The following is a 7472-nucleotide window of genomic DNA, read 5'->3' as shown; positions in this document are numbered from 1 at the left end:
TGCCATTTAGTGGCCTAGACTAATTACTTATTTCTGAACAATCTTCTAGGGTGTTAATTTTATCTACATGGTTACATCTAGATTGCTGCAGTATCCATATGCTGGTTCATGGGAAGACAAGAAAATAATTTCAGGGCAATCAATTTACTTTTAAGCAAGTCACATGGAAGTTGCACATATTACTTCTGCTCACGTACCATGGGAAAGAATTTAGTGACATGGCCACATAAGCTACAAGGGAGGCTGGAAAATATATTCCCAAGTGGGCAGTTATATGCCTAGCTAAAATTCTTTTATTGTGCAATAGTGGGAATAATGAAGCCTACTAGAGATAGAGAAACCTGGTTCTGATTGATTATCTAAGAGAATGGAAAATTTATTGTGGGGAAGGTAGTTTTAAGGGGAACCCCAGAATTGTGATAAATTCTGATCCTCTTCCATCTGCTTGCATCATTGTTTGTCATTGCACTACATCTACAGAGATCTTTCGGAAAAAGGGAGAATGAGTTTTGCAGAACAATTTGCAAATTTTATTTCTGCCCCTATCTTATCAAAGTTGTTTGACTTTGAGTGAGTTTTTTGGTCTCTCTGGGTCTCACTTTTCCTATATGTTAAAGCGAAAGAAGAGAACGTATTTCCAATAGTTTTTGTGGAGATTAAATGAGAAAATATATGTGAAACTACCTAGAATATGATTGGCATTCAGTGTTGGTTATGTAGATGAATAATCAAGATAAATGAGTATCTCTAGTTGGGTTTTATGTTATGTAATATAATAACCATAAGTATATTTTGCATACAAAACTTCAACAAGGGGTATTTGAAAGAGATTGGATCATATGTCTTGCAGGTCATGGTAAGGATTTTGGACTTCATCACTGAAGCAGTGAGAAGCCATTGAGAAGTTTAAAAGAGTGCAATTAGAGGATTAAGTTTTTATATTTTACAAAGATTACTCTAGCTGCTATATGGAGAGAAATTTAAAAATATAAAAAATATTTTTAACTAAATTAAAATGAAAATACAACTTATAAAAATTTGTGGGAGGTAGCAAAAGCAGTGATTAAAGGAAAATTTGTAGCATTGAATGCCTATATTAGAAAAGAAGAAAGATCTAAAATCAATAATCTGAGTTTCCACCTCATGAAACTAGAAAAGAATAGCATATTAAACCCAAAATAGGTAGAAGAAAAGAAATAATAAGTAGAGCAGAAATCAATGAAATTGAAAATGGGAAATCAATAGAAAAAAATCAATGAAACCAAATGCTGGTTCTTTGAAAAAAATCAATAGAATCAATAAGCCTCTATCCAGGCTAACTAATAAGAAAATAAAGAGGACACAAATTTCTAATATCAGAAATTAAAGAGGGGATTTCACTACAGATCCCATGGAAATTGAAAAGATAATAAAGAAATACTGTGAACAACTCTATGCCCACAAATTTGATAACCTAGGTGAAATGGACCAAATCCTAAAAGATACAATCTGCCAAAACTCGCACAGAAAGAAATAGATGATCTGACTATGACTATATCTATTAAAGGAGTTGAATCAGTAATTGGTAACCTTACAAAACAGAATGGACCAGGCCTAGATGGGTTCACTGCTGAATTCTACCAAACATTTAAAGAAGAAATTATACTAATTCTCTACAACCTTTTGTAGAGAAGGAAGGAAGTATTTTCTATCCTTGTAGGACGGTAAGCAGAGGACATACTTTCTAACACATTCTATGAGGCCAGCATTAACCCTAATACCAAAACCAAGCAAACGCATTACAAGAAAAGAAACTACAGACCAATATCTCTCATGAATATTGATGCAAAAATCCTCAACAATATATTAGCAAGTCAAATCTGACAATGTATAAAGAGAATTTTACACTATGACCAAGTGGGATTTATCCCAGTTGTGCAAGCCTGGTTTAATATTTGAAAATCAATTAATGTAATCTATCACATCAATAAGCTAAAAAAAAAAAAAAATAGGATCTTATCAATAGAAGAAAAAACAATACTTAATAAAATCCTTCAGCCATTCATAATGAAAACTTTCAGTAAACTAAGAATAGAGAGGAAGTTCTTCAACTTGATGAAGAATATCTACAAAAAACCTATAGCTAACATCATACTTAATGGTGAGAAACTTAAAGCTTTCCCATTAAAGTCAGGAAGAAGGGAAGGATGTCCCTTCTCACCACTCCTTTTCAACATCATGCTGGAAGTTCTAGCTAATGTAATAAGACAGGAAAAGGAAATAAAAGCTGTATAGATTGAGGAGGAAGAAATAAAACTGTCTTTTTTTTACAGATGAAATGATCATCTATGTAGAAAATTTGAAAGAATTGCCAAAAAATCTCTTGTGGCTAATAGTGATTATAGCAAGGTTGCAGGATACAAGGTTAATATACAAAAGTCAATTACTTTTGCATATACTAGCAATAAACAAGTGGAATTTGAAATTTAAAATGCAATAACATTTACATTAGCACCCCCCATAAATGAAATACTTAGATACAAATCTAACAAAATATGTACAAGATCTATATGAGGTAAACTACAAAACTCAGATTAATGAAATCAAAGAACTAAATAAAAGGAGGAATATTCCATGTTCATGAATAGGAAAACTGAATATTGTCAAGATGTCATTTCTTCCAAAATTGACTTATTGATTCAATGAAATCCCAATCAAAATCCTAACAAGTTGTTTTGTGAACAATTGAACAACTGATTCTAAAGTTTATTTGGAGAGGCAAAAGACCCAGAAAGCCAACACAACATAGGAGGAGAAAAATAAAGTTGGAGGATTGACACTACTTGACTTCAAGACTTATTATAAAGCTACATTAATCAAGACAGTGTGGTATTGGTGAAAGAATAGACAGATTCAATGTAACTGAATAGAGAGCTCAGAAATAGACTCACATCAATATAGTCAACAGATGTTTGACAAAGGAGCAAAGGCAATACAATGGAGCAAAGATAGACTTCTCCACAAATGGTTCTGAACAACTGAATGTCAACATGCAAAAAAATGAATATAGACACAAATCTTACACTCTTCACAAAAATTAACTCAAAATGGACCATAGACCTAAATGTAAAATGCAAAACTTGAAAACTCCTGGAAGATAACATAGGAGAAAACCTAGATGACCATGACTGCGGCAATGACTTTTTTAAATACAACACTAAAGACATGATTCATAAAAGAAAAAATTGATAAGCTGGACTTCATTAAACTTAAAAACTCTGCTCTGCAAAAGACAACATCAGGAGAATGAGAAGGTAAGTCACCGACTGGGAGAAAATATTTGCAAAAGATACATCTGATAAAGGGCTGTTATCCAAAAAAATATGAAGAACTTAATAATAAGAAAAAACTCAATTAAGAAATGAGCCAAAGACCTTAACAGACACCTCACCAAAGAAGATATACAGATGGCAAATAAGCATATGAAAAGATGCACCACATCATACGTCATCTGGGAAATGCCAATTAAAACAACAATGTATTAAATATTAAATGTGTTAAAAGAACACACCTATTATAATGACCAAAATGCACAACACTGACAACAGCAAATGCTGGTGAAGATGTGGAGCAACAGGAACTCTCATACATTGCTGGACAATTTGGTAGATTTCTTACAAAACAGAACATACTCTTCCCATACGATCCAGCAATTGTACTCCTTGGTATTTACCCAAATGAGTTGAAAACTTATGTCAACACAACAACCTGCACACAGATGTTTATAACAGCTTTATTCATAATTGCTCATACTTGGAAGCAACCAAGACATCCTTTAGTAGGTGAATGGAAAATAAACTGTGTTACATCCAGACAATGGAAAATTATTCAGCACTCAGAAATGAGCTATCAAGCCATGTAAAAACGTGAAAGAAACTTAGATGCATATTACCAAGTAAAAAAAACCAAACTGAAAATGGTATATACTATATGATTCACATTATATGATAATCTGAAAAAGGTAAAACTGAGGAAACAGTGAAAAGATCAATGGTTGCCAGGAGTTAGGCAGGAGGAAGCATGAATAGGCGGAGCACAGAGGATTTTTAGAGTAGTGAAAATACTCTTTATGATACTAAAAGATATATGTCACTATACGTGTGTCCATACCCGAAGAACGTACACCACCAATGTAACCACAATATAAACTAAGAACTCTAGGTGGTGATGATGTGTCAATATAGATTCATCAGTTTCAATAAATTTACCACTCTGGTGGAGGATGTTGAGTTGGGGAAGCTATGCCTGTGTAGGGTCAGGGAGTATATGGGAAATCTCTGTACTTTCCTCTCAATTTTGCTATGAACCTAAAATACTTTTAAAAAAAGTCTTTAAATACACACATACATACACACGCCATATAATTCCATTTATATAAAGTTCAAAACTATTCCATTACATTATAAAATGATATTGGTTACCTTTTGTGAAGAGGATGGGGACAGTGGTTGGGAAGGGTCACAAGGGATCTTCTTGGATATAGGTTATGTTGTTCTTTTTGACCTTGCTGGTAGTTTCCTGAGCTTGTTCATTTTGTGATGATTTATGAGACTTTAGGATGTTTGCACTTCAATAAAAAAAAAAAAGAGAGAAAGAAAGGGATATCTAACCCAGAGTCCCTGTTCTTATTTTACTCTCTCCATGTAGAAACCATTGTTTAACTCCTATTCTTGATTATAACCTAAGAATTCATGTTTTAAATTTAGAGCATGGCTAAACAGAGTGGAAAGCTGTGAGATCCATGCTGAAATCAGGGTCACAGGATATGAAAGAAATATAAATGACTTAAATGATTGTTATCTTGGGCCAAAAATCAAACTATACATAGGAAAATGTACTTATTTGAATTTCCAGGGAATCTGGAAAATGTGGCATCACAGGCAATTTAAAGTATACAGGATATTACTTACCACAGTCACATTCCCGTTACAATAATTTTTACTGGGGAACATGAGTTTATATAATGTCTTTGGGAAAAAGAGTTTAATTGTAACAAGAGAAAATAATGTCAGTATTCATTTGAATGTGTGAACATTTAATATTGACCATACAGAAATTTCAGTGGGGATTTAAAATGTGATGTATGAGGGAATTTTAAGTGCAATAAATTTAATAAAATGAAAGTTCCCTATTTTACCAGCAAGAACTAAGTTTTCCTCATCTACACAACATACTTAGCAATGTTAATGTTCATTTCCTATGACTGCAAATCATATTCAGAAAAATTTGATAAAATGTCTCATCATATTCAATCTAATGCTGACACTGTGTAGTTAAGTACGGCTATGTGTTTTTAATGACTCATTTCATGGGGAAATAATCATTCTCTGAAACTTCCTGGAGAAAGTACAAAATCTCTTCTGTTGTAAGGAGAAAGAAATCTATGCAAGGCCTATTATATTAAAGAGGGGGGGATAAAAGGACCTTTGACAATTTTCACCTCTGAAGAAGATGTCTATTTATCGATTGACATTTTCTTGACAGTAGGTTATTGAGATTTAATGTGGAAACTTGGCAAAAGATGCATAGATTTTTTTTTTCTAAATTGTTTTTTATTGAACTTCACACTTTGTGTCTAACAGCTGGAGGCTGGAGGAAGGATATGCAGCCTTAGCGAAGACTCGCTCTGATGTCACCTTGACATTTAGGCTCTATCAAATAGCAAAACAATAAATTATTAGAGGAGAATAGTGGTTATTAAAAGACAGAAGATTCCTTTCACCTGGTCTACAAGAGCTTTAATTCTGAAAAGCATTTTGCCAGATATAGCAAGAAGTCTTACGGAGAATCAAATCACAGAATCTAGTCATATTTGTTAAGGTATAGTTCCAAGATATCTCTATAGGGTCAAGCATAAATGGACATTCTAAATATTTATTTAAGAACCTCTCATTTTACCACAGTTGCCCCTTGTTTATAATATGTCTAGGATATTCTTAAAGCTTCCATTAGGGGCTACCAGCAATCAGCCATTGTGGTCAACTGTGGCGCATCCATGAGTATAGTCCATGTAGCAGGAAATCAGAAGCATTTGTTCTCACCTCAGTTCCCTTCCCAAACTTTGTCATCACTTTAGTTTTCCAATTTCATTTACTGTTATGACTCTAACTTAATGCAATATTATTTTGCAGTTACCTTTTTAAACAATAGACTACTGTAAAACTTATGCAAGTTGGATTTTAACTTGTAGGTAAGGAAACTGAAGATCATGTCACGTATTTGATTCTAAGTCACATAGTTGGAGAAAACATGGTTTGAGGTAAGGTTTGTCTGATTCCGTAGCCAATGTTGATCCACTACTTGACTCATGCCATCCTCCTTGAGGAAAATTTAAAAAACAAAACAAAAAAACATACCTCTTGCCAACTGCTAATAGTACACATCACTTATGTCCCCTTTGTGACCAGTGGCATCTATCTGTGACGTGGTTAATCTTCGGAGTACCATCCAACTTGAGGAATGGATTAAACTAAGTGCCTTTGGTGGTGGCAAATTCGTTATTAAGTTCATACATTTAAAATAAATAAATAGGCTGGCCATGGAGGAGAGTGACCCAAGATGGCAGCCATTATGGGCTTGGAGTAAAAGTCGCTCATGTTGGAAGAACTCAAAGAAGGCCAGAAAAGAGTAGGAGATGGCAAGATTAGCTGGAGTCTAGAAGATAACAGACGACACTTACAAGCTGGACAGAGATGCTAATTGGACTTCCAAGAAAAATTTGTGAAAACCAAATATATAGCCTTAAATAGAATGTGGACCTAAAGACCTAGAAGCACCCCCCCCACCTGGTAAGATTTATAACAATAATTAATATGAAAGGAGTTAATAGTTTTAATGGAGTGGTGAACTCAAGAGCCATTTCAGTGCTAGAAAAATGGCAGCATTCATATAGCATCAAAGTTGTCCTACAAGAGCTTTAACATCTAATAATGTTGAAAGAAAATATGAAACTCCCTCAGCCATCTGAAGGACAGTGTTATAGCAATTAATCAAAAAGAAAAAACACAGACTGTCCCCTCCCTCTCTATTATTTAAGCAGTCTTCATTTTCCACTGCAGTAAATCTTTCAGATACGTCTTGTAGACCTTAAAATACTGGAAAGGAAATTCCCGTTCAAAGTAATTTATCCTAAGATACTACAAATGATACTAATTTTTTGTCCATTTGAAATATATAAGTTGTACTATAACAAACAACCCTATCAAAAGTAACCACTGTCCACTTAGTTGAACTTCTAGAATCAAGAAAATATATTTAAATTGATTTCCATCTTAACCGATGGGGTGCATCTAACTCAACTGTGAAAAGACATCACCCAATCACAATCACCTTGCTGCTGATTAGATGGCCTGGGTCTGCCTTCTCTCCCATCACATCCCCATGCCTCCCTGCCTCCCTCCTTCCCCAGGATAGCCTTCCGGCTTGGGGTGGCT

The 7472-nt window shown here is 34.1% G+C and overlaps 1 pseudogene; it reads left to right on the top strand.

The window, feature by feature from the left end:
- The first annotated feature begins 6597 nt into the window (after nt 1-6597).
- On the top strand, nt 6598-7028 carry LOC131404093 (ubiquitin-conjugating enzyme E2 variant 1-like; annotated as a pseudogene).
- The last annotated feature ends 444 nt before the right edge of the window (nt 7029-7472 follow it).

The sequence above is a fragment of the Diceros bicornis genome, chromosome 4 (assembly GCF_020826845.1).
Source record: "Diceros bicornis minor isolate mBicDic1 chromosome 4, mDicBic1.mat.cur, whole genome shotgun sequence".
Classification (NCBI taxonomy): domain Eukaryota; kingdom Metazoa; phylum Chordata; class Mammalia; order Perissodactyla; family Rhinocerotidae; genus Diceros; species Diceros bicornis.
The sequence above is the reverse complement of the archived record's forward strand: the minus strand, read 5'-3'. Positions and strand labels throughout refer to the sequence as shown.